The sequence below is a fragment of the Gallinula chloropus genome (genome assembly GCF_964237585.1).
Source record: "Gallinula chloropus genome assembly, chromosome: 12".
NCBI classification, from domain to species: Eukaryota; Metazoa; Chordata; class Aves; order Gruiformes; family Rallidae; genus Gallinula; species Gallinula chloropus.
The window spans coordinates 78,399-95,445 of NC_140097.1; the positions used below are offsets into that span (position 1 = coordinate 78,399).

Here is a 17,047-nt window from a genome sequence, read left to right on the forward strand (position 1 = left end):
GCGCCCATCTCCGTGCGGCTACGGCGGAAAAATGGCCGCCGGGGGGCTTCCGGGCATGGCGGCGCCCATCTCCGTGCGGCTGCGGCGGTTAAAAGGCGGCCGGGGGGCTTCCGAGCATGGCGGCGCCCATCTCCGTGCGGCTCCGACGGAAAAATGGCCGCCGGGGGGCTTCCGGGCCCACGTTTGGGGGCGCGAGCTTGGGGGGGGGCTACACAGCACAGCTGCCCCGTTCGGGAAGCTAAGCAGGGACCAGTTCGGTCAGCGCCCGGATGGGCGACCTCCCCCCGTCTTCGAATGCCCGCACCTAACAGTGCCCCCGCCACGTGCGCCCCTCCTCCCAAAATCTGACCCCCCCCGAGGGAGTCCCATCACCTTCGAGGGTTCCCCGGACCTGACAGTGCCCCGGCCGACCCCGCGACGGGCGAAGGAAACCCCGCCTCACCGGGAGGGAACTTTCGGAGCGCTGCGGCTTCCGTGCGCTGCGCCACCCGGGCGCAGTACCGCTGCGTGTCCGCAAGGCGGCAGCACCGAGCGATCCCGCGAGGGCGGGGGGGGGGGTACCGGCGCCTCTCCGGGAGGGAGCGTCCGGTGACCTTACAGTGCCCCGGCCGACCCCGCGACGGGCGGCGGAACCCCCCCCTCACCGGGAGGGAGCGGCCGCCCCGCAATGGCGGCGTCCCTCGTTAAAGCGCCCTGCCGCTCGCGCTGCGCCGCCCGGCCGCAGTCCGCACGCAGCGGGCTCTGCGCGCACCCGCGCAGGAACGCGGCGAGTGTGCACGGAGGCAGCAGAACGCGGCGGCTTCCGTGCGCTGCGCCACCCGGGCGCAGTACCGCTGCGTGTCCGCAAGGCGGCAGCACCGAGGACCCCCGTGTTCGAATCCCCGCTCGGGCCTTTCCGCCAGTGCTCGTATCTCTCCGCCTCTGCTCGTATCTCTCCGCCTCTGCTCGTATCTCTCCGCCTCTGCTCGGCCCTTTTCGGCTCCCCCTGCCCCACTAATTACCCGTCTGCCGCTGACCTGCGCTCATTAACAACCCCCCATCTCCTCCAGCGAATTCAACCCCCCTCCCAACCCTACTGCGACCCCTCTGAGAGCCCTCGAACCCCACCATGGCCCCTGACCCCCTAGAAGACCCCCGAAGGAACCCCCAACACCCCAAAAATAGACCCTAGAGAGACCCCCCCAGAACCCCTCAGAGACACCCCCCCCCCCCAAAGAGCCCCCCCACGATCCCCTAAAAAGGCCCTTAGGGCCCCCCAACTCCCCAAAGCGACCCCCCAAAAAACCCAGACCCCCCAAACAGACCCCATAAAGAACCCTAACCACCCCCCAAAAAACCTGAGACTCCTTAAAGACGCCCCCAAGCCCCTCACATCCCCCCCAAAATGAGACCCCATAAAGATCCCCTCAAAGAACCCCACACCCCCCCTTAGAGAACCCCCCCCAAAAGCCCTAGACCCCACCAAAAAGAGACCCTGTAAAGACCCCATAGTCCCCCAAAAAGAGCCAACCGCCCTGACTCAGCTGCTGCCAGCCCCATCGATGGAAAGATGCCACAACAACAGTGGCCTTGGCCACGCTTTCTTGGAAACAACTGGTTCCCTCATCACCTCTGAATAATAAAAATTCTAAGGCATTTTACAACAATGTCCAATACAACAGTAAACTGCTGCCAAGTATAACCCAGAAAATTGTTAGCCGGTTCTCCTCTGTCGAAACCGTTGCCAGCTTTGGGCTGAGATGCCTCCAAGGTTTGGTCACCTTCGTCTTCAGCCAACATTGCCAAGTCTCTTGGCTGTTCTTCTGGATCCCCTGGAAGAAGACTGGTAGACTGCCTGGAGAAGTGACTCAATCTGCTCTTCTGTTAGTCTTTCCTCACTTTCTTCCACCATCTGCAGGTCAAAAACCAATACATTGTTATTCAATCCATACTTCCTTCCTCAGCTCCAAACAGGAAGACTCAGCCCCAGTAAATACTGCTTTCAATGGATGCAAGACGTAGCCTGAACTCATCACAAAAGCATTTTACAAAGTGGAACTCTTGTAATATTTATAACAACACAAAACAAAAAAGCTCCCTTGTTAGCCACGACAGCTGGCATGCCACAGTGAGACCCTGCTTCTGTTACAAGGAGAACACCACGCTCAGAACAGGCTTTCCTCCTAAAGCCTCTCAGCCTAAGAAAAACCAAACCAAAATACCCAAAGAATTCCCACAAACTAGAAACCCCCACAAAGCCCAAAAACCAAAGAAGCCACAAACCCCCATTAAAGACACACACAAACCCCAGACCCCACAAGAAAAAGCTGCGGGAACTCAAAACACCACAGAAGCCCCTAGCCCTCCCCCAAACCCGCAACCCACAGAACCCCAAAGCCTTCAAAAGGCAGAGAACCAAAACCCCCCCTTAGAACCCCAGTTAAAAAAAACAAACCAACAGAAAATCCTCACAAGCCCACACTAACCCCACAAATCCCAGAGCCTGTAAAAAAACCAACCCACCCAACCCCTATAGCCACAAAAACCAGAAAAAAAAAAAAAAATCAGTAAAACTACAAACACCTTACCAACCTCCTTGGCTCATTTTCTGAGAGGAGCCTGCACCAGCAGACAGACTAACACATTTTAATCCTAAACTCGGTTCTCTGCGTTCTTTCTCTGCCCCTTCTCTACATCCTTTTCTTTCAACTTCCTCTTCCTACCCACAAGGCTGTCTAAACCAATGGATAGAAACACTAACCCAGGTAACAGTACATCCAGTTCAGATAAAGGCAATGAAATCACCAGCGCCAATACTACGACCTTCTTACAGGTACCACAAGCTCCCAAGAACTCACCTGTAACAGGAAAAGAGGAGAAACCATAGAGACCTTAAATGCAATACGCCAAAACCCGAAAGAGACTTATTCTTGTATATTGAATGTTAAAATCACATGCATAATTACAGAATTCTTTACAGCTGAAAAAATATTTTTAGAAGACGACCCTGACAGTCTACCTGCAACTGCTGCAAGATGTCTATAATAAACCCCCACAATTTTCTGTAATTAAAAAAAACAAAAACAAAAAAAAAAAAAAAACAGGGAAGAATGCAATCAATCATCCAGGTAATTCTGAGTTAACTGATGCCCTGAATGGGACAAGTCGAACCCAAGCTAACACCAGCCAGTTTACTGCAATGCTTGTCTAGCATACACATATATAAATCAAAATGACATGTGGCTAGAGGCCAGGTGCAAAAAAAAATAAGACATTTGCACACCACAGCAGACAACCTGCCGAGGGCCACGATATGATATGCTGCAGCAGAGTCTTGTGGCTGTTCGCTCAAACACGCTGGTGGAATAGTCTGCATAACCGGCCCTGTGCACGATTTACATGGGGTTTTCTAAGCTATGCCTGATGTGGCTAAGGGATTTTTACTGGGCAATCCTGGTTTAAGACCAGTCTCGGCTCCTAAGGAATGCCAGCCAACAAAGATGTTTTCAGCCGTTAACAAGAGGAACAGAAATCCAACGACGAGCTGCTGCTTTTAAAACGTGGAGTCATCATTGTGACAAATGGCACCACACAGATCTCTGTTAACACATTTGTAGACAAAGTGGAAGACCTGGGGTTGGGGACAGCTGTGCAACTCAGCCTTCATTTCCCGAGGGCAGGTATGCTCCGTCAGCTGCTGCCAGGTGTCGTCGACAACAAGAAACGGGCTGCACTCTGCCGGCTTGTCCACCTCGAACTTCTCAGCGCAGAGCTGGCGAACATCTTCGGTGCTTATAGACAGTCTCACCAGGAAAGATCTTTCCTGTACATCCACAGTACACTCCCTGGAACGCAACATGAAGGTGGTTCTGTAGAATGAGAAAACACACATCAGCAACTCAAAAACCCCAACAGCTGAAGCGTCAGCAACAAACCTGTCCCCACACTGAGACTCACCCCCGCGATTCCCACGCCCGACAGCCACCTCGCCAACTGCAATACTGGTGGCAAAACTGTGGCAAGCGGAACAGAAATTCCTAAGCCAACACCCTCCTTTCCTCATATTACACTCTAACCCTGCAATTACAGCCAAACAGGACTTGTCCTGCCGAGCAAAACCAGGAAACAAAATGCAGTGAGGCTAAGCAATGTCTGAGGCAGCAGGGTCGAGAGATGGTGCTGCTGCACTACTGCCACAAAACAGGCACCTCCTATCGCCGTGTCAGTCAGAAGGAATAAGAAAAAAGCCTCTGCCAGTGGCAGCAAACGGTGCTGATCCCCAAGTTACTGCGTGATAAGCCATCTGCATTCTTATGCTGCAGCACGCAAAGTGTTTTAGGGTGCTTCAGTCCAGTCAGGACACTTTCATTGCATTAAACCGGTGACAATCTGGGGTCCGAGCCCGATTTAACCGGCTTTCCCATGACAGCTTTTTTTCTTTTTTACAGTAAGGCTTAGAGGGAAGCAGAAAGAAAGCTTCCTCGGCAACATTAGGCTAAACCCTAATGGCAAAAGCCTCGTGGCAAAAGCTGGACCTTTTTTCTGTGTTGAAACTGACATGTTCTTACAACTCCGATAACATGGAAAAAGTCTAAGTGCACCCTACAAGGAAATGCAGTTCTACCTTTCAGAAAGCATTTAAAGAGGAAAAAAAACCAAGCAACAACTGGGGGAAAAGCAACCACAAACATCTTTTGAACACATGAACAAAGCAAGCTGCTGTAGCGTGCTTTTTTTAAAAAAAAAAGACATTAACTGTGGTTACAGACTGAAAAAGATACAATTAAAGGAAGTGGAAAAATGGCACAGTGAGAAAGACCTGTTTATCAACTCAGCGGGTGCCAATGTCTGTATGCTAAACCAATCAGGCACGCTAAATCACAATGGCAAAGATGTACATTGCACAAAAGCAAGCCAGCAAAAGCTACCATTGAGAAGGCGGTTCTACCACTTAAGTTCCAAGAAGCACTCTTATCTTTAACAACGTATTTTTACAGCTTGCAAACTGAAACACTGAAGCTTTGCAGCAGCATTTAAACGAGGTCAGGACTGACCCTGACGAAACAGGGCCTATCCGTTTCTGTTACCGGTGTGAAGCAATTATGAAAAATCAGCCCTAGAGGAGGAAAATCAAGCTGCAGTTTTAGTTCCTAATGTATGTAACACACAGATGTTTTTAAAAGCACGCGCTTTAGACAGACGGGACTGCTTCGAGAAGAGGCTGAAGCTCCCACAAGCACTCCTAACATATACTAAGTATCAAAGTTATTTATGGAGCGGCAGAAAATTGTACTCAATCATCCTCACAATATGGCATTTTTTGCCTTTTCATCCTAGAGACGGAGGGAGGATGAAGGCCTTCCGGGGTCCGATAGCTGATAAAACTGCAGGAGCCCATCACAAGTGTAGCTACCACATTGTTAAGTCACGATGACTCCCCCTGCTCGATCGAAAATATCTCACCTCATAAGGCAGAGTCCATCAGTAGATTCCCAGGTCACACAGGCCTGCACTCTGCGAGCTGAACAGCTTTCTGTACTTCCACTTTACAGTGGAACCATGAGACTCTCTTGTTATGCTACTGATGTTGCCAACTTTAGGACCACCCTTGGATGGATTTCTACTCCAACAATGTCATCAAAATCTGCGCTGTGAAGAAGAGCCCACCTTCCCTAGTCCTTTGCTTCATTTTAAGAAAAATAAACGAATGACAGGTTACCTTCTCCATGCAGAAAACACAGATCCATCGATTCCACCACGTACTCAACTTCAGTATCCAGCTCCAGCATGTCACACCTACTCACCCAGTGTGATAACACAGTCAAGAAGTCATCATTTTCATTCAGCCTCCCTGAGACAAAGGGAATAGAGACAGTCAGAGACAAACTGCGCTTTCCTTACCAGCCTCACCGTTTGAAAGGAAAGTGTTGCTTCGCTGCCTTCGCTGAGAAGTACATCTGTATTACTCTAGATCCTCCTGTAACCAGTGCGCAGCAAAGTGGGTGTCACCTGACACTGGCTGGACAGGACGCCAATGCCAGCTTCGTCCCATACTCTCTAGCGAGCGCAAATCTGACGATGCACACTTTGAGGCGTGCTCTCCTCAGGCAGCAACTCTGTCTTCTGCAGGATCTGCTGGAGATGCCCCTCGTTTCATGAACTGCTGCCAACAGCACCTGCATTTATGGAGAATAAAGCATATTCAAGGGCCAGCTTGCTGCCTGGGACAGTGAGATATAGAATGAAAAAAAAAAAAAAAAGAACACCAGACAACAGGCTAGAGAAATTGTTGGAGAAAACAAGACAGGTGCAGATCACGACAAAGAGATGGAAAAGGAAAGTAACTGCAGTGGCCTGCAGGACAGAGACGGAAGACGAAAAAAGGAGGAAGAGAAAGCAGGAAAAAAGCACAGAGAGAAAAAGAAAAGGGAGAGGGAGATGAAGAAAGGGAAAGGGAGAGAAGAAAAGGGAGCAGGACAGTAGAATAGAGAAGTACAGGCAAGGGGAAAAAAAAAAAAAAATCAGAGGAGTAGTAAGAAAGGGCAGGGGTCAGTGGAGGGCTGGGAAGGACCAAGACTCACAAGAAGGACAACAGGTTCTGGATGGGTAACCACCCAACTCTTAAACTTTTGGGGACTTAATGGGTACAAGGTATCCAAGAAGAAAGCTCAAATAGCAAGCCAAACAGTAATGTCTCCAATGGGCTTGGACATTTCACAAGGGCAACAAAGGCTGACAAGGAAACAAAAGGCAGAGCAGAACCTGTGCTCCATTTTCATTTACCATAAAAAAATTATAGAAACCCTGCGAGCCACGGAACCCCCAAAAACCCAATTAAAACCACAAAAGAAACCCAAACCAGAAAACCAACAAAAGACCAGAGCAAAATAACCACCGAGCCGAAGAAACCAGCAAACCCGGAAACCCCAGACACCACAAGAACCCCCGATAACCACTGAACGCCACAGCAGCCACAAGAGAAGCCCTAAGCCCTCCTCTGCCAAAACAGCCCCGCGAGACAGAAAACCCACAAGCCGCAACTAGAGAGAGACACAGACCCACGCAAACCCCCAAATCCCCCCAAACCTGCCAGCCCCGCGGCCCGGACACGCTCAGACTGACCGGAAGAGTCCAGTCGCGCCCCGCCCCGCCGGCCCCTTCGGTGCCCCGTGTCTCCCGTGCCGGCTGCTCGGGGAACGGGAGCTCTGGCCCGGCCGCACCCCCAAGCCCCCGCCGCGACCCCCTCCGCGCACTGCCCGCGCGGCGCGGAGCCCCCCCTCCCGGCCCAGACACCCCGCCGGACGCCGCGGAGACACGTCCCGGCACGGACCGGCGCCGGCAGAAGGCCGGCCGCGGCTGGGGGGGGGTGGAAGGCGCGGCGCCTCGCCGCCCGCGCGCCCCGCACCGACCCCCGGCCCGCCGCGACCACTCGCGCCGCGACCCGCCGACCGCCCGGCCCCGGCCGACCCCGCGACGGGCGGCGGAACCGGAGCCTCACCGGGAGGGAGCGCCGGCATCCCGACGGGCCCCCTCATCGCCCCGGAAAGCACGGCCAGGCTCCTCGTGGCAGCTCCGCGGTTATACTGCCCGGAAAGGAGCGGGGCATGCCGGGATATACTGCCCCGGAAAGGAGCGGGGCATGCCGGGATATACTCCCCCGCAAGGGAGCGGGGCATGCCGGGAAACATTACAGTGCGGCTCCGGCGGAAAAATGGCCGCCGGAGGACTTCCGGGCATGGCGGCGCCCATCTCCGTACGGCTCCGGCGGTTAAATGGCGACCGAGGGGCTTACGGGCATGGCGGCGCCCATCTCCGTGCGGCTCCGGCGGAAAAATGGCCGCCGGGGGGCTTCCGGGCATGGCGGCGCCCATCTCCGTGCGGCTTCGGCGGTTAAAAGGCGGCCGGGGGGCTTCCGGGCATGGCGGCGCCCATCTCCGTGCGGCTACGGCGGAAAAATGGCCGCCGGGGGGCTTCCGGGCATGGCGGCGCCCATCTCCGTGCGGCTGCGGCGGTTAAAAGGCGGCCGGGGGGCTTCCGAGCATGGCGGCGCCCATCTCCGTGCGGCTCCGACGGAAAAATGGCCGCCGGGGGGCTTCCGGGCCCACGTTTGGGGGCGCGAGCTTGGGGGGGGGCTACACAGCACAGCTGCCCCGTTCGGGAAGCTAAGCAGGGACCAGTTCGGTCAGCGCCCGGATGGGCGACCTCCCCCCGTCTTCGAATGCCCGCACCTAACAGTGCCCCCGCCACGTGCGCCCCTCCTCCCAAAATCTGACCCCCCCCGAGGGAGTCCCATCACCTTCGAGGGTTCCCCGGACCTGACAGTGCCCCGGCCGACCCCGCGACGGGCGAAGGAACCCCCCCCTCACCGGGAGGGAGCGGCCGCCCCGCAATGGCGGCGTCCCTCGTTAAAGCGCCCTGCCGCTCGCGCTGCGCCGCCCGGCCGCAGTCCGCACGCAGCGGGCTCTGCGCGCACCCGCGCAGGAACGCGGCGAGTGTGCACGGAGGCAGCAGAACGCGGCGGCTTCCGTGCGCTGCGCCACCCGGGCGCAGTACCGCTGCGTGTCCGCAAGGCGGCAGCACCGAGGACCCCCGTGTTCGAATCCCCGCTCGGGCCTTTCCGCCAGTGCTCGGGCCTTTCCGCCAGTGCTCGTATCTCTCCGCCTCCGCTCGTATCTCTCCGCCTCCGCTCGTATCTCTCCGCCTCCGCTCGTATCTCTCCGCCTCTGCTCGGCCCTTTTCGGCTCCCCCTGCCCCACTAATTACCCCTCTGCCGCTGACCTGCGCTCATTAACAACCCCCCATCTCCTCCAGCGAATTCAACCCCCCTCCCAACCCTACTGCGACCCCTCTGAGAGCCCTCGAACCCCACCATGGCCCCTGACCCCCTAGAAGACCCCCGAAGGAACCCCCAACACCCCAAAAATAGACCCTAGAGAGACCCCCCCAGAACCCCTCAGAGACACACCCCCCCAAAGAGCCCCCCACGATCCCCTAAAAAGGCCCTTAGGGCCCCCCAACTCCCCAAAGCCCACAAAGAGACCCCCCAAAAAACCCAGACCCCCCAAACAGACCCCATAAAGAACCCTAACCACCCCCCAAAAAACCTGAGACTCCTTAAAGACGCCCCCAAGCCCCTCACATCCCCCCCAAAATGAGACCCCATAAAGATCCCCTCAAAGAACCCCACACCCCCCCTTAGAGAACCCCCCCCAAAAGCCCTAGACCCCACCAAAAAGAGACCCTGTAAAGACCCCATAGTCCCCCAAAAAGAGCCAACCGCCCTGACTCAGCTGCTGCCAGCCCCATCGATGGAAAGATGCCACAACAACGCTTTCTTGGAAACAACTGGTTCCCTCATCACCTCTGAATAATAAAAATTCTAAGGCATTTTACAACAATGTCCAATACAACAGTAAACTGCTGCCAAGTATAACCCAGAAAATTGTTAGCCGATTCTCCTCTGTCGAAACCGTTGCCAGCTTTGGGCTGAGATGCCTCCAAGGTTTGGTCACCTTCGTCTTCAGCCAACATTGCCAAGTCTCTTGGCTGTTCTTCTGGATCCCCTGGAAGAAGACTGGTGACTGCCTGGAGAAGTGACTCAATCTGCTCTTCTGTTAGTCTTTCCTCACTTTCTTCCACCATCTGCAGGTCAAAAACCAATACATTGTTATTCAATCCATACTTCCTTCCTCAGCTCCAAACAGGAAGACTCGGCCCCAGTAAATACTGCTTTCAATGGATGCAAGACGTAGCCTGAACTCATCACAAAAGCATTTTACAAAGTGGAACTCTTGTAATATTGATAACAACACAAAACAAAAAAGCTCCCTTGTTAGCCACGACAGCTGGCATGCCACAGTGAGACCCTGCTTCTGTTACAAGGAGAACACCACGCTCAGAACAGGCTTTCCTCCTAAAGCCTCTCAGCCTAAGAAAAACCAAACCAAAATACCCAAAGAATTCCCACAAACTAGAAACCCCCACAAAGCCCAAAAACCAAAGAAGCCACAAACCCCCATTAAAGACACACACAAACCCCAGACCCCACAAGAAAAGCTGCGGGAACTCAAAACACCACAGAAGCCCCTAGCCCTCCCCCAAACCCGCAACCCACAGAACCCCAAAGCCTTCAAAAGGCAGAGAACCAAAACCCCCCCTTAGAACCCCAGTTAAAAAAAACAAACCAACAGAAAAACCTCACAAGCCCACACTAACCCCACAAATCCCAGACCCTGTAAAAAAACCAACCCACCCAACCCCTATAGCCACAAAAACCAGGAAAAAAAAAAAAAAAAAAAATCAGTAAAACTACAAACACCTTACCAACCTCCTTGGCTCATTTTCTGAGAGGAGCCTGCACCAGCAGACAGACTAACACATTTTAATCCTAAACTCGGTTCTCTGCGTTCTTTCTCTGCCCCTTCTCTACATCCTTTTCTTTCAACTTCCTCTTCCTACCCACAAGGCTGTCTAAACCAATGGATAGAAACACTAACCCAGGTAACAGTACATCCAGTTCAGATAAAGGCAATGAAATCACCAGCGCCAATACTACGACCTTCTTACAGGTACCACAAGCTCCCAAGAACTCACCTGTAACAGGAAAAGAGGAGAAACCATAGAGACCTTAAATGCAATACGCCAAAACCCGAAAGAGACTTATTCTTGTATATTGAATGTTAAAATCACATGCATAATTACTGAATTCTTTACAGCTGAAAAAATATTTTTAGAAGACGACCCTGACAGTCTACCTGCAACTGCTGCAAGATGTCTATAATAAACCCCCACAATTTTCTGTAATTAAAAAAAAAACAAAACAAAAAAAAAAAAACAGGAAAGAATGCAATCAATCATCCAGGTAATTCTGAGTTAACTGATGCCCTGAATGGGACAAGTCGAACCCAAGCTAACACCAGCCAGTTTACTGCAATGCTTGTCTAGCATACACGTATATAAATCAAAATGACATGTGGCTAGAGGCCAGGTGCAAAAAAAATAAGACATTTGCACACCACAGCAGACAACCTGCCGAGGGCCACGATATGATATGCTGCAGCAGAGTCTTGTGGCTGTTCGCTCAAACACGCTGGTGGAATAGTCTGCATAACCGGCCCTGGGCACGATTTACATGGGGTTTTCTAAGCTATGCCTGATGTGGCTAAGGGATTTTTACTGGGCAATCCTGGTTTAAGACCAGTCTCGGCTCCTAAGGAATGCCAGCCAACAAAGATGTTTTCAGCCGTTAACAAGAGGAACAGAAATCCAACGACGAGCTGCTGCTTTTAAAACGTGGAGTCATCATTGTGACAAATGGCACCACACAGATCTCTGTTAACACATTTGTAGACAAAGTGGAAGACCTGGGGTTGGGGACAGCTGTGCAACTCAGCCTTCATTTCCCGAGGGCAGGTATGCTCCGTCAGCTGCTGCCAGGTGTCGTCGACAACAAGAAACGGGCTGCACTCTGCCGGCTTGTCCACCTCGAACTTCTCAGCGCAGAGCTGGCGAACATCTTCGGTGGTTATAGACAGTCTCACCAGGAAAGATCTTTCCTGTACATCCACAGTACGCTCCCTGGAACGCAACATGAAGGTGGTTCTGTAGAATGAGAAAACACACATCAGCAACTCAAAAACCCCAACAGCTGAAGCGTCAGCAACAAACCTGTCCCCACACTGAGACTCACCCCCGCGATTCCCACGCCCGACAGCCACCTCGCCAACTGCAATACTGGTGGCAAAACTGTGGCAAGCGGAACAGAAATTCCTAAGCCAACACCCTCCTTTCCTCATATTACACTCTAACCCTGCAATTACAGCCAAACAGGACTTGTCCTGCCGAGCAAAACCAGGAAACAAAATGCAGTGAGGCTAAGCAATGTCTGAGGCAGCAGGGTCGAGAGATGGTGCTGCTGCACTACTGCCACAAAACAGGCACCTCCTATCGCCGTGTCAGTCAGAAGGAATAAGAAAAAAGCCTCTGCCAGTGGCAGCAAACGGTGCTGATCCCCAAGTTACTGCGTGATAAGCCATCTGCATTCTTATGCTGCAGCACGCAAAGTGTTTTAGGGTGCTTCAGTCCAGTCAGGACACTTTCATTGCATTAAACCGGTGACCATCTGGGGTCCGAGCCCGATTTAACCGGCTTTCCCATGACAGCTTTTTTTCTTTTTTACAGTAAGGCTTAGAGGGAAGCAGAAAGAAAGCTTCCTCGGCAACATTAGGCTAAACCCTAATGGCAAAAGCCTCGTGGCAAAAGCTGGACCTTTTTTCTGTGTTGAAACTGACATGTTCTTACAACTCCGATAACATGGAAAAAGTCTAAGTGCACCCTACAAGGAAATGCAGTTCTACCTTTCAGAAAGCATTTAAAGAGGAAAAAAAACCAAGCAACAACTGGGGGAAAAGCAACCACAAACATCTTTTGAACACATGAACAAAGCAAGCTGCTGTAGTGTGCTTTTTTTAAAAAAAAAAAGACATTAACTGTGGTTACAGACTGAAAAAGATACAATTAAAGGAAGTGGAAAAATGGCACAGTGAGAAAGACCTGTTTATCAACTCAGCGGGTGCCAATGTCTGTATGCTAAACCAATCAGGCACGCTAAATCACAATGGCAAAGATGTACATTGCACAAAAGCAAGCCAGCAAAAGCTACCATTGAGAAGGTGGTTCTACCACTTAAGTTCCAAGAAGCACTCTTATCTTTAACAAAGTATTTTTACAGCTTGCAAACTGAAACACTGAAGCTTTGCAGCAGCATTTAAACGAGGTCAGGACTGACCCTGACGAAACAGGGCCTATCCGTTTCTGTTACCGGTGTGAAGCAATTATGAAAAATCAGCCCTAGAGGAGGAAAATCAAGCTGCAGTTTTAGTTCCTAATGTATGTAACACACAGATGTTTTTAAAAGCACGCGCTTTAGACAGACGGGACTGCTTCGAGAAGAGGCTGAAGCTCCCACAAGCACTCCTAACATATACTAAGTATCAAAGTTATTCATGGAGCGGCAGAAAATTGTACTCAATCATCCTCACAATATGGCATTTTTTGCCTTTTCATCCTAGAGACGGAGGGAGGATGAAGGCCTTCCGGGGTCCGATAGCTGATAAAACTGCAGGAGCCCATCACAAGTGTAGCTACCACATTGTTAAGTCACGATGACTCCCCCTGCTCGATCGAAAATATCTCACCTCATAAGGCAGAGTCCATCAGTAGATTCCCAGGTCACACAGGCCTGCACTCTGCGAGCTGAACAGCTTTCTGTACTTCCACTTTACAGTGGAACCATGAGACTCTCTTGTTATGCTACTGATGTTGCCAACTTTAGGACCACCCTTGGATGGATTTCTACTCCAACAATGTCATCAAAATCTGCGCTGTAAAGAAGAGCCCACCTTCCCTAGTCCTTTGCTTCATTTTAAGAAAAATAAACGAATGACAGGTTACCTTCTCCATGCAGAAAACACAGATCCATCGATTCCACCACGTACTCAACTTCAGTATCCAGCTCCAGCATGTCACACCTACTCACCCAGTGTGATAACACAGTCAAGAAGTCATCATTTTCATTCAGCCTCCCTGAGACAAAGGGAATAGAGACAGTCAGAGACAAACTGCGCTTTCCTTACCAGCCTCACCGTTTGAAAGGAAAGTGTTGCTTCGCTGCCTTCGCTGAGAAGTACATCTGTATTACTCTAGATCCTCCTGTAACCAGTGCGCAGCAAAGTGGGTGTCACCTGACACTGGCTGGACAGGACGCCAATGCCAGCTTCGTCCCATACTCTCTAGCGAGCGCAAATCTGACGATGCACACTTTGAGGCGTGCTCTCCTCAGGCAGCAACTCTGTCTTCTGCAGGATCTGCTGGAGATGCCCCTCGTTTCATGAACTGCTGCCAACAGCACCTGCATTTATGGAGAATAAAGCATATTCAAGGGCCAGCTTGCTGCCTGGGACAGTGAGATATAGAATGAAAAAAAAAAAAAAAAGAACACCAGACAACAGGCTAGAGAAATTGTTGGAGAAAACAAGACAGGTGCAGATCACGACAAAGAGATGGAAAAGGAAAGTAACTGCAGTGGCCTGCAGGACAGAGATGGAAGACGAAAAAAGGAGGAAGAGAAAGCAGGAAAAAAGCACAGAGAGAAAAAGAAAAGGGAGAGGGAGATGAAGAAAGGGAAAGGGAGAGAAGAAAAGGGAGCAGGACAGTAGAATAGAGAAGTACAGGCAAGGGGAAAAAAAAAAAAAAATCAGAGGAGTAGTAAGAAAGGGCAGGGGTCAGTGGAGGGCTGGGAAGGACCAAGACTCACAAGAAGGACAACAGGTTCTGGATGGGTAACCACCCAACTCTTAAACTTTTGGGGACTTAATGGGTACAAGGTATCCAAGAAGAAAGCTCAAATAGCAAGCCAAACAGTAATGTCTCCAATGGGCTTGGACATTTCACAAGGGCAACAAAGGCTGACAAGGAAACAAAAGGCAGAGCAGAACCTGTGCTCCATTTTCATTTACCATAAAAAAATTATAGAAACCCTGCGAGCCACGGAACCCCCAAAAACCCAATTAAAACCACAAAAGAAACCCAAACCAGAAAACCAACAAAAGACCAGAGCAAAATAACCACCGAGCCGAAGAAACCAGCAAACCCGGAAACCCCAGACACCACAAGAACCCCCGATAACCACTGAACGCCACAGCAGCCACAAGAGAAGCCCTAAGCCCTCCTCTGCCAAAACAGCCCCGCGAGACAGAAAACCCACAAGCCGCAACTAGAGAGAGACACAGACCCACGCAAACCCCCAAATCCCCCCAAACCTGCCAGCCCCGCGGCCCGGACACGCTCAGACTGACCGGAAGAGTCCAGTCGCGCCCCGCCCCGCCGGCCCCTTCGGTGCCCCGTGTCTCCCGTGCCGGCTGCTCGGGGAACGGGAGCTCTGGCCCGGCCGCACCCCCAAGCCCCCGCCGCGACCCCCTCCGCGCACTGCCCGCGCGGCGCGGAGCCCCCCCTCCCGGCCCAGACACCCCGCCGGACGCCGCGGAGACACGTCCCGGCACGGACCGGCGCCGGCAGAAGGCCGGCCGCGGCTGGGGGGGGGTGGAAGGCGCGGCGCCTCGCCGCCCGCGCGCCCCGCACCGACCCCCGGCCCGCCGCGACCACTCGCGCCGCGACCCGCCGACCGCCCGGCCCCGGCCGACCCCGCGACGGGCGGCGGAACCGGAGCCTCACCGGGAGGGAGCGCCGGCATCCCGACGGGCCCCCTCATCGCCCCGGAAAGCACGGCCAGGCTCCTCGTGGCAGCTCCGCGGTTATACTGCCCGGAAAGGAGCGGGGCATGCCGGGATATACTGCCCCGGAAAGGAGCGGGGCATGCCGGGATATACTCCCCCGCAAGGGAGCGGGGCATGCCGGGAAACATTACAGTGCGGCTCCGGCGGAAAAATGGCCGCCGGAGGACTTCCGGGCATGGCGGCGCCCATCTCCGTACGGCTCCGGCGGTTAAATGGCGACCGAGGGGCTTACGGGCATGGCGGCGCCCATCTCCGTGCGGCTCCGGCGGAAAAATGGCCGCCGGGGGGCTTCCGGGCATGGCGGCGCCCATCTCCGTGCGGCTTCGGCGGTTAAAAGGCGGCCGGGGGGCTTCCGGGCATGGCGGCGCCCATCTCCGTGCGGCTACGGCGGAAAAATGGCCGCCGGGGGGCTTCCGGGCATGGCGGCGCCCATCTCCGTGCGGCTGCGGCGGTTAAAAGGCGGCCGGGGGGCTTCCGAGCATGGCGGCGCCCATCTCCGTGCGGCTCCGACGGAAAAATGGCCGCCGGGGGGCTTCCGGGCCCACGTTTGGGGGCGCGAGCTTGGGGGGGGGCTACACAGCACAGCTGCCCCGTTCGGGAAGCTAAGCAGGGACCAGTTCGGTCAGCGCCCGGATGGGCGACCTCCCCCCGTCTTCGAATGCCCGCACCTAACAGTGCCCCCGCCACGTGCGCCCCTCCTCCCAAAATCTGACCCCCCCCGAGGGAGTCCCATCACCTTCGAGGGTTCCCCGGACCTGACAGTGCCCCGGCCGACCCCGCGACGGGCGAAGGAAACCCCGCCTCACCGGGAGGGAACTTTCGGAACGCTGCGGCTTCCGTGCGCTGCGCCACCCGGGCGCAGTACCGCTGCGTGTCCGCAAGGCGGCAGCACCGAGCGATCCCGCGAGGGGGGGGGGGGGGGGGGGGGGTACCGGCGCCTCTCCGGGAGGGAGCGTCCGGTGACCTCACAGTGCCCCGGCCGACCCCGCGACGGGCGGCGGAACCCCCCCCTCACCGGGAGGGAGCGGCCGCCCCGCAATGGCGGCGTCCCTCGTTAAAGCGCCCTGCCGCTCGCGCTGCGCCGCCCGGCCGCAGTCCGCACGCAGCGGGCTCTGCGCGCACCCGCGCAGGAACGCGGCGAGTGTGCACGGAGGCAGCAGAACGCGGCGGCTTCCGTGCGCTGCGCCACCCGGGCGCAGTACCGCTGCGTGTCCGCAAGGCGGCAGCACCGAGGACCCCCGTGTTCGAATCCCCGCTCGGGCCTTTCCGCCAGTGCTCGGGCCTTTCCGCCAGTGCTCGTATCTCTCCGCCTCCGCTCGTATCTCTCCGCCTCCGCTCGTATCTCTCCGCCTCCGCTCGTATCTCTCCGCCTCTGCTCGGCCCTTTTCGGCTCCCCCTGCCCCACTAATTACCCCTCTGCCGCTGACCTGCGCTCATTAACAACCCCCCATCTCCTCCAGCGAATTCAACCCCCCTCCCAACCCTACTGCGACCCCTCTGAGAGCCCTCGAACCCCACCATGGCCCCTGACCCCCTAGAAGACCCCCGAAGGAACCCCCAACACCCCAAAAATAGACCCTAGAGAGACCCCCCCAGAACCCCTCAGAGACACACCCCCCCAAAGAGCCCCCCACGATCCCCTAAAAAGGCCCTTAGGGCCCCCCAACTCCCCAAAGCCCACAAAGAGACCCCCCAAAAAACCCAGACCCCCCAAACAGACCCCATAAAGAACCCTAACCACCCCCCAAAAAACCTGAGACTCCTTAAAGACGCCC

At 54.4% G+C, this 17,047-nt stretch overlaps 2 long non-coding RNA genes across 2 annotated transcripts; both read right to left on the bottom strand.

Moving 5' to 3' along the window:
• Window positions 1-1,564: 1,564 nt before the first annotated feature.
• On the bottom strand, window positions 1,565-4,169 carry LOC311196087. Its single transcript, XR_014617554.1, has 3 exons — window positions 3,611-4,169; window positions 2,741-2,837; window positions 1,565-1,891 (listed from the first exon to the last, which is right to left on the bottom strand). It is a non-coding gene; the product is annotated as an uncharacterized lncRNA (long non-coding RNA).
• A 5,136-nt stretch (window positions 4,170-9,305) lies between these two features.
• On the bottom strand, window positions 9,306-12,676 carry LOC311196140. Its single transcript, XR_014617562.1, has 3 exons — window positions 11,343-12,676; window positions 10,476-10,572; window positions 9,306-9,621 (listed from the first exon to the last, which is right to left on the bottom strand). It is a non-coding gene; the product is annotated as an uncharacterized lncRNA (long non-coding RNA).
• Window positions 12,677-17,047: the final 4,371 nt, after the last annotated feature.